This window comes from Mus caroli, chromosome 4 (assembly GCF_900094665.2).
Source record: "Mus caroli chromosome 4, CAROLI_EIJ_v1.1, whole genome shotgun sequence".
In the NCBI taxonomy this organism is placed as follows: domain Eukaryota; kingdom Metazoa; phylum Chordata; class Mammalia; order Rodentia; family Muridae; genus Mus; species Mus caroli.
The window spans coordinates 92,926,579-92,944,726 of NC_034573.1; the positions used below are offsets into that span (position 1 = coordinate 92,926,579).

At 41.4% G+C, this 18,148-nt stretch overlaps 1 protein-coding gene across 1 annotated transcript in view; it reads left to right on the forward strand.

The window, feature by feature from the left end:
• The window catches only part of Cachd1 (cache domain containing 1), a 220,649-nt gene that overhangs the window by 97,282 nt on the left and 105,219 nt on the right, over positions 1–18,148 (forward strand). The window lies entirely within an intron of this gene.

The following is an 18,148-nucleotide window of genomic DNA, read 5'->3' on the forward strand; positions in this document are numbered from 1 at the left end:
TATCAAGGTCAGATGGTACATACAGAGGTCAGATGGTACCTACAAAGGTCAGAGTGTACATACAGAGGTCAGAGTGTACATACAGAGGTCAGAGTGTACATACAGAGGTCAGAGGACAGCCTCCTGTAATTGTTTTTACTTTCTGCCTTTACATGGCTTCCTGGGATCATACTCAGTCAAAACACTTTTGTGCAAATGCTTTTTTTCTGCTGAGTCACCTTGCTCACCCCTGAGCTCATGAAATTTATTGTGGTTGTCACCTTTTTCTGAAAAGTTAGTCAAACTTAAAATTTTCTCAATATGTCAAAAAAATGCAAGTTGCTTACATCTTGGAATAATGAAAAAAAAAATTCTTTGGATTCTGTTACACTCCTCTGAGGAGGATTTTTGGGTGTTTCTTTGTTTAAATAGGCAATTGGCTTGATAGGACTGAAATTCAATGAATTTCATAAATATTTATTTCTGGTCCCAAAGGGGTTTTAACACATTTTTAAGTGACTTAAATCTACTCTAGTAACATTTCTATTAGTTTTCTAAATTATTATTTGATAAAGAAAAATTTACCTGAAAGAGAGAGAGAGATGGGGGGGGGAGGGAGGCTTTATTTCAAAATTTATATTTAGCTGATATTACTACTCCAAATTATTCTTTCAGTCCAGTATAATTCTGGACTCAGTCATAAAGGAAACATGAAAGCATTGATATAGGCCCACCTACAAGCAGGCCGTAGCCCCAGACATGTGTGGTTCACGTATTACAGGGACAGTGCTTGAAGGTTCCATGCAGTTACCCACTCCAGGAATCTCTTTCCTTAAAGAGATCGAGACCCCAGCAGCAGCCTGACTGAGTCAGCATCCCTGTAAAGCTGTCAGCCGTCAGCACTGTCTGGTGTAATATTTCAAAATTCTAGAGCAAGAGAGAACTTTAGAGATAATGTTGATAACCAGTAAGGTGATGGGTCTTTGGGCATACTCAGTAGGAGAGGGAGATCATGGAGGCCCTTATTGTTTGAACTAGAAAACTTGATGACTCTCTGTCACTCTGTTTTGTCTAAAGCTTAACCTTTCAGTAGCTATACGTCTTTAATCTGTAAAGCAGAGATAATATAATGTCTATCTTGAAAAGCTCGTGAAGACTGGTCAATACCAAGTGGACAATCAGGATTCTGTTCTCAGGTATCAAAAGATAGTGAGTGCTAGTAGAAGGGGCAACCCATTAAGATGAGTTCTCTTAAGTGAAGCCTACAAGAAAAGATCTGCAAACATTGAAAAGAGAATTTTCAAAAGACATTGATCACAGGAAGTCCCTGGAAGGGGCTCATGGGAGTTGTAACTAGAAGCCTTCCTAACTGAGGTTGTGAAAATGGGACCCAGGATATTAGCTTTCATTTCTATTTCTTACTTCAATTACCAGAAACACTCCAGCATTAAGTACGTCTGATTATATTGTTAAAGCAGTGCTGGACGATACAAGAAAAAGGTGTAGCACTGAAGTGGACCTAAATTATTAGCAAGTTTGCTTATGTTGCCAACTATGTATTGTAACACAGGAATAAACAGGAAAAAAGGGGGCAATGAGGGCCTGGGAGATAGCTTAGTTGAAGGAATTCTTGCAGGACATGCGTGAAGGCCCGGACTTCTTCAGCACTATGGGGTGCCATGATACATCCCTATAATCCCAGAATTCAGGTGGTAGAAGCAGGAAGAGTAGAAGTTCAAGGTTATCCTTGGCTACATAGTAAGCTGGAGGCCAATTTGAGCTACAGAAGACCCTGTCTAAAAATAGAATGGATGCAAAATTGAAGATTGAAACCTTAGCAAAATGCCTTCAGAATACTAAACATCTACATGTAAAATAATGAAATTTGATCCCATTTCTCTCACTACACATTTAAATCAGTTTCAAATGGATAGAACATCTCAGTATTATATCTGTAATTTCTTGAAAAAGTAGGAGATATTGAATATAGGCTATAGAGGATGCACATTATATAGAATATAGGCTTAAGTAAGGACTTTCTGAATAGAATTCTGGTTACCCAAGAAATAAGACTTGCTAATAAAACTTGAAAGCTTCTCTACTGTAAAGGAAACTGTTGACTGAGTAAAGATGCAGCCTACAGAATGGGAAGAATATTTTACAGCTCTGCATCTGACAGAGGTTTAGTGTCTGGATTGTACAAGGAATTCGGAAAACTAAACAAAGCAAACAAGCAGCAGCCCAGTTAAATAACGGACTATGTAAGTAAACAGAGTTCTCAGGCTGAGAAATATTTTACAAAACTTTCGATATCCTTAGCCATTAGAGAAATGAAAAGTAAAACTACTTTGAGATTTCATCCCCTAGTCAGAATGGCTAAGACTAAGAAAACGAAAGAGGGAAATGCTGTAATTATATTCTGATTAAATCAAAACCAAAGCACAGCAGACGATGGTGAGGATGTGGGGAACAGGCACTCTCACGCCATGTTGGTGGAAGGGCAAATTGGTGCAGCCACTGTGGAGTTCAGGGTGGCAGTTGCTCAAAATATTGGAAATCTACCACCAATCCAGCTATACCACTCCTGAGCATATAGCCAAAGAACTTCATTTCTCTGCTTCAGAGACGCATGCTTATATATGTTCATAGCTGCTCTATTCACAACAGTTCAGACATATAAATAGCCAAGATGTCCATCAATGGCAATGAAAATTGGGTGCAAGGACAGGAGCTGGGGTTCAGCCAATAAGAGCACTGATTGTCCTTTTAGAGGACCTGGGCCCGATTCCCAGTGCCCACAATAGTCTGTAACTCCAGTTCTAGGGCATCTACTGTCCTCTCCTGGTCTCCACAGGCATCAGTCTCACATGTGATGCACAGACATACATGTAGGCAAAACATACATACATACATACATACATACATACATACATAAAATAAGAGTGTAAGAGGTTTTTTTTTATTTTTAATGATACCTATACACAGTGAAATGTTATCTGGATCTAAAGAAAAGTTAAATTATTAAATTTGCAGATAAGTGGATGGAGCTAGAAAATGCATGAGTGAGATAGCCCAGACAGACCCAGGAAAACAAACAGTGGGTATTTTCACTCAGACGTGGATCTTAGTAAGGAATCTTTAGGTTTGTGCATTGAATTTGAAGTAATTGTCAGGTTCAGGCAACTATGGGCATGGGAGAGAAGTCTTACGTGATAGGGAGCAGTAGAACACAGAGACTATGTAGGGAAAGGAGACCTAATGAGTCAATCTGTCCTTCCACCATGTGGGCTCTGAGGATTGACATCAAGTCATCAGGCTTGCCAGCCAATTCCTTTCCTCACCAGGTTGTCTTGACGACAGCCCTGGATGAAGGAGTTTTATTGGAGGAAAAAAAACATTGTATTTGTAACCTTCTTTAAAAAAAAAAAGTTAAGTTCCTTCTAGAAGTTAGGCTCTTGAGACTAGGGCCTCTGTCAGAACAGTTTCACTGTGTATGACTTTAAGGAAGGCCATGGTTTGAGGAGACTGTGACCTGTGAGGAGGAGGCATATTCTAGGCGCACTTCTGCTAGGCATGAGACAGATGTAGCAAACATTGGTTGAGGACTTATACACTTAGTATTCTAGGAAGAGAAGCAAAAACTGCATCCCTGACATTCAGTCATTCATTTGATAGCTTTTGCTGATCTCAAACTGACAGCCCAGAAGACATCATTTGGGAAAATGATCTTTTCTAGGCTTTGGGAAAATTATGGTTTTCTAGGTTTCCACTAAGGAACATATGGATACAGTAATTGATTGATAAAGTTAGTTGTGTGACATGTTGAAAACTATTATTTGGTGTGATAGTTTGTTCATAACATACTCCTTCATGTGAGTCACTGAAGTTTCACTCAATCTTCTGATTTCAATGATTCTTGTCAGCTAGAGCTGAGGCAAATTAAGACAAAAGCATTAAGTAATTTCTTTTTTTCAAATATATTTTTTTAGATATTTTCTTTATTTACATTTCAGATGCTATCCTGAAAGTCCCCTATACCCTCCCTCGGCCCTACTCCCCTACCTACCCACTCCCACTTCTTGGCCCTGGCGTTCCTCTGTACTGGGGCATATAAAGTTTGCAAGACCTAGGGACCTTTCTTCCCAATGATGGCCGCCTAAGCCATCTTCTTCTCTACATGAACTCTGGGGGTACTGTAGTTCATATTGTTGTTCCACCTATAGGGTTGAAGACCCTTTCAGCTCTTTGGGTACTTTCTCTAGCTCCTCCATTGGGGGCCCTGTGGTCCATCCAATACATGACTGTGAGCATCCACTTCTGTGTTTGCCAGGCACCGGCATAGCCTCACAAGAGACAAGTATATCAGGGTCCTTTCAGCAAAATCTTGCTAGTGCATGCAATGGTGTAAGCATTTGTAGACTGATTATAGGATGGATCCCTGGGTATGGCAGTCTCTAGATGGTCCATCCTTTTGGCTCAGCTCCAAACTTTGTCTCTGTAACTCCTCCCATGGATGTTTTGTTCCCAATTCTAAGAAGGGGCTAAGTGTCCACACTTTGGTCTTCGTTCTTCTCAAGTTTCATGTGTTTTACAAATTGTATTATATCTTGGGTATTCTAAGTTTCTGGGCTAATATCCACTTATCAGTGAGTACATATCATGTGAGTTCTTTTGTGATTGGGTTACCTCACTAAGGATGATATCCTCCAGATACATCCATTTGCCCAAGAATTTCATAAATTCATTGTTTTTAATAGCTGAGTAGTACNCCATTGTGTAAATGTACCACATTTTCTGTATCCATTCCTCTGTTGAGACACATCTGCATTCTTACCAGTTTCTGGCTATTATAAATAAGGCTGCTATGAACATAGTGGAGCATGTGTTCTTATTACCAGTTGGAACATCTTTTTTGGTTATATGCCCAGGAGAGGTATTGCTGAATCTTTCGGTAGGACTATGTCCAATTTTCTGATTTCTACCTCACACCAGTCTGAATGGCTAAGATCAAAAATTCAGGTGACAGCAGATGCTGGCGAGGATGTGGAGAAAGAGGAACACTCCTCCATTGCTGGTGGGATTGTAAGCTTGTACATTAAGTAATTTCTAAAGTCACACCTGAGTTAGGCCTTAGGCTCCAGGTATCAGTACCAGAATGCTTGCAGACTTGCTTTGCATTCAAATTCCTTGGTGTGCTTTCCTTTTAAAATTAAAAAAATAAAAATTTTATATATATATATATATATATATAATTTTAAGATAAATAATTCATTCTCTCCTGAGGGTCTTACACATCAAGCAATGTAAGATAAATAACACGTCTAAACATTGTAAGTACATGATGAAACTTAGCTGCTAAATGAGGGAAGGACCACGTTTGAACACTCAGTTGACGAGGGTAAAACCTTGGTGGCCGCTGCTGTCCGTACCGTTAGTCACAGCCTTTTAGATCTCATAAATCACAGGACTGTACTGGGCCCTTCTGAAGAAGCCGCTATTACTAATGGGTTGCTCTGCGGGAATGTAAACAAGATATAAAACTGAAGGAAGCCCTTGATGACTCTCTTGCCTTCCTGAACAATCCATCATTATTCCATTATTAACATAATGGTAAGACAGTTGGTTATAATTTCTGTCATTGTGGAATTTCTATTGGGCTAGTGGGGTTTCATTTTGCTTAAAAATAAATATCCCCTAAATAAGAACTTTTCACTAATTGGGCGAGTGAAACCCCACAGCTGTTGTGCCCGGAAGCAGCATTAAAGGACAGGAAATAGGCTTCTTCTCTGTCACGTGCTAGGAGGTGGAGAGAGCCTTGCATTCTGGGTGCATAGCTATGGTTGGCAAAACTTTGTTATGAGTTTCCTTGGAGAATGAGGCAGTATGGAGATGTGGCTGAACACATCCAGACGTCTCCCCTATATTCAGGTTTGGCAATAACTAAGATCACTTGGGGCTATGCCTCCCCTAGCTTCTTAGGAAAAGAATCGGCTACCTATGTCATGTGTAAGAACTGAGAGTGTGCAGCAATCTTGTTGATATTCTAACGGAAGTGTATTTGAAGCACATATCCTGTATCCTTGTATATATTTGGAAGTTAAAATACATTCAGATGCGTGTGTGAAAGCTTAAATTCCTGTCCTAAATTTAGACCAGCTGACTTCAGAGGTACATACTGTACGTTAACTAGTGTGTGTGTCTGGTATGAACTAAGCTTAGATAAGCCTGTTTATACAGACTCATGCACATAGGCATTCATTCCTTTTATATAATGTATTTCCCTGAGATGTTAGAAAAAACCCACCATGTAAATATATATATATATATATTTACATATTTCTATATATAATTTACATATATTTATATATTTACACACTTATTATAGAGACAGTATATGCTATTTACATGTTTGAATCATAGTACGCCATATTTACACTCCTTATGTGCCACTATTTATTGTTATATGTATAAATATTCTCTTGGATGACTGATTCTGGAGATGAGACCCAGGGCTTCAGGCAAGCTAAGCATGAGTTTCATAATTGAGCCATACCTCCAAATTCTATATATACCACCTATATCAACTATAGGAAATGCATTCTTCATAAACACTACCACCACATGCACAGTTTAAAATCTTAGAATTCTACTTTCAGTCTTTGTATATTATGTTGACAGAAATATAAATGGGTGCCCTTCCCATTCACCCCATTCCCTCTTTCCGTGTACTAGCTGCAAGGAAGGAAAAGAAGGGACTGCACTCTTTCCCTAGCAGTAGTGGGAGCTGGTGGCTGCAAGCAGGCACAGACAGAGGAAACAGGCTACAGCCAGGACAGAGAAGGATGAAGACACCACTGCCCCATCTCTGTCTACTGTGTGTGTGTTTCTCTGTGCTCTGCCTGGAACTCTAGCTTCTTAAGGACCATTGGCCCACACATACGCAGGTGTCTTCTTCCAGAGAAAGAGCCCTGGCTCCATACTCAGAGTTCTCTAGACACTGATAGAGTGAGTCTTCATCTTCATCCAAAAGTCCAGGAAATTTTTTGTCATGAGAAACAAATTGAGACAGAAAACACATTTTATACACATTTCTAATATCCCAGGGTTGAAATGGTACTAGGAAATGTTGACGGTTGTCAGTTTTCCACCCTCTAACTCTAACTCCACTCTTCCACCCAAAACTTCTAGAAAAATACTTCATTCTAGTCTAGCCAAACTGCTGCTTCCTCTAAGAAAGAAGAGTAGCCTCAAATCACTGATGCAGGAGACTACATACACGAATGCACATCAGAATAGACTCCAAAACTTGGCGAATGACTTAAGAGGTGGTATATGAGAACTGGGATTACAGCTCAGTTATGAACTCACCCTTAGCTTCCCTGAAACCTGGGTCTCATCTCAAGGACTATTTCTGTCCCTAACATTTCTTGGCACAATGGGAAACATTTTGGTAATGATATGAGGGAATTAATTGCCAATAACACCAGGAACCATGACATCTATCTGGCTTGATGTTCTTTAACTTTGGATCCACAAAACAAGATGTGGTATATTAAAATTGTACTGTTACCAAGATCTATAGCTTTATTTTGCTATTACCAGACTGGACAGCCAGGGATTATGCAGAAAGACTTGTTCTGGTCCTTGCCTTAGGTGTCCCCCTAATGACCTTTAGGCCTTTTCTGTGTTGCAAAGATCATGTGGATGCTTCCACACGTTAACATGGTCCTATCTACTAATACCGTGTCAGCCTATGCTGCCTAGGCCTCTAAGAGAGTGGTCCGTGTGTCCTACGGGGATATGCCAATAGAGAACAGACCAAGCCTATTCTCCTGTTTCCTAGCCACACTGTCATCAGTCAGGGAATGCAGAGACCTTCCTAGGTCTGTGTATTAGAGGTCAATATCAGATGCAGTTGGCAAGGGAGTCCACAGAACAGTTGAGAGGATATAATAAAATTTCTGTGGCTCAGGCATCTGTCCTCGTTTTTTTTGGTTTGGGATCCACACAGGGAATATTTCCTTCTGGTGTTGATCCTAGCAAGTCTTTATAGGAGCAGTGAGTGCGTTTCCCACCAGCAGTCAACCAGCATTTGTACCTCATCTAAGTGACTGTGTGTGTGTGTGTGTGTGTGTGTGTGTGTGTGTGTGTGTGTTGGAGGGGGTTGTTGATTTAATTATTTCTAGTAAATAAACTTGAAACTCTAAATCAGCTCTTGTCTTAGCTTGGGTTTTATTGCTGTGAAGAGACACCATAACCAAGGCAACCCTTGTAAAGGACAGCATTTAATTGGGTCTACCTTACTGGTTCTGAAGTTGAGTTAATTATCATCATGGCAGAAAACATGGTAGCATTCAGGCAGGCATGGTGCTGGCGGGGCTGAGATTTCTACAACTTGTTCTTAACACAACCGAGAAAAGACTAATTTCCAATCAGCTAGGAAGAGGGTCTGAAAGCCCATCCCCACAGTATAAAACACTTCCTCTAACAAGGCCACACCCACTCCAACAAGGCCACACCTCCTAATAGTGCCATTCACTCCCTGGGTTAAGCCTATCCAAACCACCACATTCCATTCCCTGGCTCTCATAGGCTTGTTCAAACATATGAATCTATGGGGGGGGGGCATACCTAGCCATAGCAAAATGCAAAATACATTAGGCCAACTTCAAAAGTCCCATAGTCTATAACAGTTTCAACAATGTTAAAAGTCCATAGTTCAAAGTCATTATTGAGATTCATGCAATCTCTTAACTGTAATCCTCTATAAAATCAAAAAGCAGATTACATACCTCCAACATCACAGAATATAGATTACCATTCCAAAATGTCATAATGAGGAAATACTGGACCAAAGCAAAACTGAAAACCAGCTGGGCCAACTTGAAACTCCGCATCTCCATGTCTGATGTAAAAACACTCTTAAAATCCTTTCATCTTTATTAACCGCAACAGACTTCTTTCTCTTGGGCTGCTTCCACTCCCTGTTAGCAGCTTTCCTCAGCATTTGTCCCACGGCTCTGGCATCTTTAACATCTTGGGGTCTCCAAGGCAACTTCCTTGTTCCAACATTAAAACTTCTTGTCTGGGTTCCACATATGATCTTCTGAGCTCTTCCAAAGCCCTTGGGTCATATCTACAGCTCTGCCCTCTGTAGCACTTCAGGGTCTGGTTGACTCCATTCCATTGCTACTGCTCTTTCTGGTAGTTATCCCAGGGTACTGACATCTTCAAAATGCTGGAGTCTTCTGATACAATTATGACTCATCAGTGCCCTCTCAGAGGCCTTTATGATGCCAAGCCTCAACTTCTTTGCATAACTCCTTTAGACCTGGGCTGTAAATTGCAACTGAGGCTGTACCTTCTATTCTTGACTCCAAAGCCAGAGCTACATGACTGAAGCTGTCAAGTTCTGCTGCTTACTGGAGCTGGAACATGGCCCCCTTTTGCTATTACATTATCACCAGCTTTCTGTTTTCCAACTCCTTCACTGCCAAGTTTGGCTGTCCTGGAACTTGGTCTGGAAACTGACTTTGAACTCTGAGACCTGCATGTCTTCTGAGGTCTGGGTTTGTACCACCACGCCTGGACCTAAGCTTTTCTCTACTGGGAACTTGTTCTATACTAGGCTTGCCTTAAACTCAGAGATCGGCTTGCCTCTGTCTCCTGGGATTAAAGGCATATACCACCATGTCTTGGCCTGAGCTTTTCATGGCCACTATTCCTCTCTATTTCTAGATTGTAGTTCATTTCAGATTAAAGTCCAAATTAAAACAATAACCAGGTCCCTTGTTCTACTGCAAAAACATAAACAATAAACTTGGCAGGGTGGGTTCTTTCTTCGAGGTCATCACTCCCTTAATCTGTTTATCTTCTTGGATATAGGATTCAGCTCCATTCTACTTCCTGGTGCCCCTTTAATGCTTGAACCTTACAATTTTATTTTTCCTTAGTTTGTTCCTCTTCATTAAAACACCCTTCATAAGAGTAAATTTTAGTAACCACACAACAGAATTTATACCAGGCTGCTTTGAGATTTCCTTTGCTAATGCAATTAATCTAAATCTCTTCACTTTTTAGCCTTAGGCAGACTTTTCAGACAAGGGCAAAAAGCAGTCAGATTTGTCACCAAAATATCACAAGAATGGTTGCTAGGCCACACACTAAAATTCTTCTCTACTAAAACACCTAGAGCCAGGTTTCCACAGTTCAAATTATCCTCAACAGCAATGTTTTCCGTATTCCTCCTAGGATGGTCCATTAAGCCCCACTTACAGTATTCCACTGCTTTCCAAATCCAAAGTTTCCAAACACTCTTCCAAACAAAAGCATGGTCAGGCCCATCACAGCAGTACCCCATTCCTAGTCCCACCTTCCGTCTTAGTTTGAGTTTTGTTGCTGCGAACAGACACCATAACCAAGGCAACTCTTATAAAGGACATTTAATTGGGGCTGGCTTACAGGTTCTGAGGTTCAGTCCAGTATCATCATGATGGAAAGCATGGCATGGTCCAGGCAAGAATTTGGAGAAATGGAGTTTTCTTTGAACCTGACAGTTGGAGGAGGGGAACTGGGAACACATTAGAGATTCTTAAAATTTTCAGAGACAGCCCTTAAAGCCATCTAAGAGTTGGATTTAATGGATTCTTCCCAATGTGAAGATGAGGAAATGTCTAGTAGCAGCAGGCTTTTATTCTGTCGGGACGCTGCCATGCTCCTGCCTTGATGATAATGGACTGAACCTCTGAACCTGTAAGCCAGCCCCAATTAAATGCTGTCTTTATAAAAGTTACCTTGGTCATGGTGTCTGTTCACAGCAGTAAAACCTTAACTAAGTAAGACACTGGCCAAATTGAAGTCATTGCATTGGATGGAAGAGGGCAGGGCTGGTGTGACATTTCAGATCTAGCAGCACTCTGGACCTCTGTACTGCCTCCCGCTCCCCCACAACCCGTAGTGGATCTCTTTTACTTAGACTGTGTCTGTGTTGTACTTAGTGTTTGTAATTATGCACATACATTTATTTACAAAACCCCAGCTTCGTAACCTGCAGGTCATACAACTGAACATGGAGGTTGTGAAATTTCTGGCAGCACTAAAATGTCTCTGAATGCACAATGACCAAACATTAATTCAAAACCAGACGCTCAATGATTCCAGGGTATTTTGGGCAGCGTTCACGTGCAGTGCACTTATGTGCAGCCCTGATGCTGAATACCTGACAGGCACTCTCTGCACAGCACACGTTGCTGTAACATACGGTGCCAGTGACCTCCGCATTCTGCTCTTTTGGAATATTATGTTTTCGTTGTGGAAAAACAAATACCTTTACTATATTCCCATTTACCTTCATTCTTTTTTTTTTTNCCTGGAACTCACTCTGTAGACCAGGCTGGCCTCGAACTCAGAAATCCACCTGCCTCTGCCTCCCGAGTGCTGGGATTAAAGGCGTGCACCACCACGCCCGGCTGTTTACCTTCATTCTTAAGTACTTAAATGCTGACAGTTAAGTAGTTAAATGAAGTTTCATTCTCAGCTCATGATAAATATAGCAGTTGACTCTAAAAAACATTGAAGGTTCACTACATTCAACATATTAAGCATTTAGATGAGATTTAGTGATGTAAATTTTAGTGTGTAAAAAGAAACATCTTGTTAGTCCACATATTTGCTTTCATCTTTAATAAATGGCAAATTTGTATTTATACCAAAATTGTATTTCTAGGAAAGAATTATTTTAAAATAAGATTTCTTTGTCAGTCACTCTTCAATTTGTATGCCTGTGTTCTATAACTTTGTATCTATGGTTGCATGAAAATCTACTGGGCAGAAAGGAGCCCTGAGTGAAAAACATTTAATACTGCGTGTGTTTTCTAGTGAGGATGAAGAAACCAGGCAAATTGTCTTTCCTAAGCCACCGGTGTTCCCTCCCCCACCCCTCTTCCGTGGTTAATACCCTTTACAAACTTATTCCAGAAGTTGCGCAATTCTTGTGTCTGTTGTGGTTTCTCCCTCCCTGATTCTCTCCATTCTTTTTAAAATCATCTTTCTTCCCCCTTGGGAAGGAGCAGGCTGTAAACCTTCAAGGCCTAACCACTTGCTTATTTCAGATTTAAAGGCGCTGGGGGGGGGGGGCTCCTATTACATAGAGAAGAGGGCTGAAGCTGGGCCTTCTTGTTTCCTTTGTTGTGATGTGGTCATTAAGGGTAGAGTGGGGTGAACAGCGGGGCAAGAGCCCGTTGAGCCCTTGCGTTGATAACCTTGGCTTTCAGGAGGCTTCGGTGTGCACTGTAGCAGCTCTCCCGGAAAACCTAACACAAACTGCTGCCCACCCCAAACCAGTCATGACCTTTTGAGCAGCCCTGCGCTGTGCTTAAAGAGAAAAGCCGTTACTCTTAGCTTTTCCCAGAGCACAGGCACCGCGGGCTCTCAGGCAAGTCAGTGCTTGCCTTCTGTGTTTCCCATTGTGCTCCACCCAGCTCGTTCCAGGGGCCCCCGCCTCGCACAAGATCTGGGTATGTGACCCTGGAATGAAGACAGCCTCGCGCATAAATCTTCCTGGTCCACCTGCAGATAATCTGTCAGCAGCTCCCCTGTGTCTCTCCCTCGGTTAGGCTCTTCGCACAGACACAGGCCTCTGGAAGTGGAAAATGACCCCATTCCATCTCTGTATCTTAATCTGTCTTTCTCTGTATCGTGACTGCCTCCAGCCAGGCTCTGCTCAATTGGGTAAATTTCATAAGCCCCAAAGTAGAGAAGGACAGCCATGTCATTACTACCACTGTGTCTTAGTTCATTTTCTGCGGCTTCAAGAGGAGACCACAGGCCGCGGGCTTCATAGACAGTAGGCTCAGCGTTCTAGGGCCTGGAGTTCAGCAGCATGTCACCAGCATCTGCAGAGGCCCTTTATGTGGTTTTAGTACATGGAAGAATAAGAAATCGTATACAAGGAAACACTGAATGCATTATGTAGATAAGGAGCCCGCTCCACCCCCAGCACTTTGTGCATGCTAAAAGCAGATTCTAACTCTCAACCCTGTTACAGTGATACGGATAATAGCTAATCTTGGTTGTCAGTTTCATGAACTTGCAAAGAAGAAACTTCAGCTGAGGAATTGCCTCCATCTAATCAGCCTATGGGCATAACTGTGGGGCCCACACTTGATAGAGGAAGTCCAGCCCACTGTGGGCAATGCTCTCCCTGGGCAGGCGGGCCTGGGCTGATTGTGAGCCTGGGGACAGCCAGTAAGCAGCATCCCTGCCTTCTGCGTTGCTTTTGCTCATGGTGTTTATCACCACCACAGGAAAACAGAATAATAGAAATGGCCAGTAGAATTTTTCATTAAGAGTTTTAGAAGGGACATTCAAACAGCATGACCGGCTGGATATCTTTCTGAATGGGCATCTACTTTGGTTGTTGTGGTCTGAATGTTTGTTTGTGCTTCCCATTCACAGCCCATTGTAAAAGCAGTAAGAGGTGAGTTCTTTTGGGGGGGGGTGTGAATAGGTTTAGATAATGTTTTAAGTATGGAGAAATGTCTCTTTGCCGAAAGGGACAGAACCAGTTCTCGTAGGTGTGAGTTTGTAGGAGTGTGGCTATTGTCACACTGGGAAGAGGACCTACCTGCATCTTCATCTTGAACTTCTCAGCTATAGAAATGAATGTTCCATGACTAACTGACCCACTATAGAGCATTTTTGCTATAGCAGCCCAAAGCTAAAATAACAAGATGTTTTCGACAGTAGCCTGTGCTTCCTGGGAGACAGTCTGATAGGCAAATGGGCAAGTCCCTAGCTTTCTGGTAGCTTGATGTGTGGGCAGTTGTGTGAGGGTAAATGCATATAGTAAATTAGCACTGCTAATGCATTTCTAAGTACTCAGATAAAGTACACAAGGCAGCCATGCAAGAGTGTAGATTTGATACAGTTTTGTTGTTGTTGTTGCTGTTGTTGTTAGCTGGATGACTTTGGGCAAAGCCAGTCCCCTAAAATAATTGCATATACTATATGGGAGGACATAATGCTATTGTGAGGAATAAAAGCACTAGATAAAGCTATGCTTAACGCACTATACACAGATAGGAAACAGTGAGTCAGTGCTAATTATTGCAGCATTACCATTTTGCTGGGGAAATGGGGTCCTCAGACAATGAAATGTCAATGGTGCCATATAAATGGAGAAGCTAAGGAGTCCTGGGAAATTTTATGAATGGAGCAGGTAGTAATTTCTGGGAAATTTTGGAAGGAGGGAGCCTAACAAGGGTTTAAGGAGGACAGAGTTGGGCTAGGGCAAGTATGGACAGATATTAGCTAAGTGATTTGACCTATATAAGTTTATCATTTTCTTTTTTAAAGAAAGGGAAACTGAATAGAGATTAGGTCTGTCTCCTGCGCCTAGTCAGCAAATCCCGAGTCCTGGTTTCCTTGACTTCATAAATGACAGAGAAAATACCTGCGTTGTCAAGCCAGCTTTGTTAGAAGTTACATAAAATGCATTAAACATGGAAGCATGCAGGCAAGAATAAAATTGTGGCTAGATAAAAACCACAGCATCTACAAAAAAAAAACCCTCTTAGCTGCCCAAGACCTAGTTTTCTACCCTCTAAGCACCAAAAGATGCCCCAAAGATGTCTGTCCATCTTTGTCCAATTGCCCTTTCACCTTGCCCCAAGTACAGGGAATGAATGTCCTTTAGGTCCTTTGTCCAAATGGCTGAGACAGTTCATTAAGTACCCTAAGAAATAACAATTAGAACAGTAGCATATAGCAGCAGCAATAGTAAAACACTAGCTGCTACCGTGTACTTAGTATTTTTAATATGTTTGACACCGTTAATTATGTAATAGACCTTATCCAACTTAGTTCTCAACACCAGAAAGCAAGGATTATTATTCTCAGTGTAGTGGTCACAAAAGTACAAAGTACCAATACATGCTTTTAACCCCAGTAGAGAGGCAGGAAGATTGCAGCAATTTTAAGACCAGGCTGGACTACAAAGCAAGACCCTATTTCAAACAAGTAAAGGACTGGGGAGATGGCTCAGTGATAAAGATGGTTCAGTAAGCTGAAGTTCTCGGTTTTGATGTAGAAAATCTACCCAAAAAAAAAAAAAAAAAAGTTGGGTCTGGTGACAGGAGGACCCAGAGCTTGTTGGCTAACCAATCCAGCCTGATTGAAAGACAATGAGAGACCCTGTCATAAGCAAGGTGAACAATGTTCCTAAGAATGCCACCTGAGTTTATATACACACACACACACACACCACAATTACAGAGTTAATGTGGTTAAAGCTTAGGAAAAAAATTCTATGCGTCTTTTGGCTATAAATGATATTTATGTCCTTTTTGTCATAGTATAAGGAAACCCCCACTCCTACTTAAGTTGGGTCTCTAATGTAGAATTATCTTTGAGGATGTGGTAAATGCTTAATATTCCAGCCTATCTTCTACCTTTATTGCTTTTGTTGCTGAAAAATGTAGACCCCCCCCCCCCCATGGTATTCTCAACCCAGAGACTGGGTTAACAGTAGAAATAATCCACCACACTTAGCCTTAGCTTTGTATTTATTTGAACACAAGAGAAGCCTTTTAAGGGGCTCATCATTCTGATTGTATTCGTGAAGAAACCAATCAAGGATCTTAAGCACGTACCCTGATGATAAGTAACAGAGCTGTGTGTCCGTTTGGACTATTCTAAATCTCCTTAAAAGAAAACAAAAAGTGTGAAGACTTAGTTAGCATTGGTTGTAGCCTGTGCAGTGTGCCTGCCACAGGTAACCATGAAGAACCTAGGAATGTTCTTCATGGCTGTGTGATGGGCTCCAGAGATGCTAAATATGCCTGCTCGGTTTATACTTCAAATTATTTCCGTATTACACATTTATATAACTAAATCCTGAAACTTGGCAGAAAAGGAAAATGGAGGTTTACTCTTGAGTGATAAGGCTGGCGTCAAAAAAGAGAGGTTTCAGCTATTAAATTCTTAACATGGCACAAAGGTTTTTTGAATGTCAAATGTTAAACTCTTCCACATTCGATATGAATTTTGCTGTGACTCTTCAGTCCCCTAGGGTAGGATTTCTGCCTGTGCCTGTCAGCTTCATTGTTAGATATTTTAAATACAGTTTTCCCTAACATAAAAACTCCGCCCAGCCCTTCTAGGAAGCAGTCATAAATAAAGTGTGTCCTGGGCCTTTGCAGTTCTGTTTCTTTTACCTATTTGTAACTGTGCGCCCATCCCCCACACTTCATCCTCAGATGCGTAAAGCTAAGGTAAAAAGTGCTTTTTACAGGGCTCTGGGGAAGTAGGCAAATGACAGGAGTGCCGATGTGAAAATTAAGGGAGGGGAAAATTCAGCAAGAGGGAAATCCATTGATGTTGTGATGAAACGTTGTCACTGGAGATGGTGACAAATTAGAGTCGGTTCCCATGGGGACCACACACTACCCTACTGATCATTTGACCCGTGGCTGGATGTTGGCTAGCCTAAGAATTGACCCAAAAGATGACAAGATGGTTTGAGTCCCGTCGTCTCATCAGCATTCAGGAGTCCCTTAGGGGGATGAAGAGGGGAGGATAAAGAAGGATAAAAGATGAACACTGAGCTGTGGAGAGAAAAATGGTTTTAATTATGTGGAGGAGGATTGTGGGTCCACCTGTAGCTCTTTGTTGAGGATGTCCTTTGTTTTCTTTGCCTGTCTGCAGAGATCATGGCAGGGGACAGCCCCAGTTTCTGTGTGGCCTCTCGGAAGGTTCCAGGACAGAGCCTTCCCCCTTCGGTTTAGCAGATACATTCAGGCTTTAATCTCTCTGTGGACTGCCTTTACTCTAAGAGATTCTGTTATGCTTGCCCAGCAACCTGCGTTTAGTTAGCATGCTAAGAGAGATTGCTTTAAGAAAGGGGAAAAATAGATTATTAGTTGAGGTTTCCATAGCGAGCCACCAGTGCATTCCCTGGTGGAAGATGTAGTGAGCTGGTGTTAGGCTGCAAGGTCACTGGGCTATGGCTCTTTCAGTGAGCTCTGCCTCAGTTTCTTCAGCTATAAAATGATGTTTTTCTCTTACATCATAGAGTATTATAATGGGGTTTATTAAGCTTAAAAAATGAGCAAAATATTGAATTCCGAAACTTATTCCCTAAGGGAAAGGAACAGTTTGTTCCCTGTATTCTCTGTCTAGGTTATAAAATAGGAGATGTTTAAAGATACTTGAGTTATCAGAACATATAATTTAGTCTGATACCATCAGGCTACAGTTAATATAGTCAGGTAATATTAGCAAGTCATTGTGGGGTTTAGTTTTGCTGGGACTATTTTATGTCATATTTGACCCTATCCCTTTTAATGTGGTATTTTTCATAGGGATTATGAAGAATCCTGAGTGAAATTGTATTTTTAAAAATCCCCATTTCTTATTATGAAGTAAGAGGCTGCATTGTGTATGGTGTTCTGCCAGGCATCTCACAGCAGTTGTTAAAAGTGGATTTAAAAAAGCAACACTGGTGATGCTGGCCATGCAGTTGATAGACTGGTTGCCTAGCATCTAGGAAGCCTTGCGTTCATCCCCCAGCACTATGTAAACCAGATGTGGTGGAAAATGCCAACATTTTCTGGATGCTTTATGAAGCTCCCTCACTAAGCATTTCACATGTATATATCAATTTAATCCTTTAAAAAACCCTTTAAGTTGGGTAAGGAGGCCCACAAGTGTGATTCCAGGTACTTGAGGCTGAGGTTAGGGATCAAGGACTGCTCGAACCTATTTAAAAAAGCAAACAAAATAAAACCCTGTATGGTACAAGTATTTGTTTCCCAGGGGCAGGCATTGAAGATTAAGTCACTTTTTCAATGTTGTGAAGCGGTAGGAACTCAGAAATCTTCCTTCAGAGCCCAAACTTCTGTGTAGTAGAACTTACAATGAACCGCTCCACCCTACACATACCTTTTCTTTTTCTAGAGGGTCTCATATGGTGTTTTCCAGGCCAGATGTTGTTAAGTACAACCCTCTAGAAAAGGAAAAGGTACGTGTAGTGAGGGAACTTCATAAACCAGTCAGCAATTGCTGGCATTTAATTCCTTATTTCCTTCCTTCCTTCCTTCCTTCCTTCCTTCCTTCCTTCCTTCCTTCCTTCCTTCCTTCCTTCCTTCCTTCCTTCCTCCCTCCCTCCCTC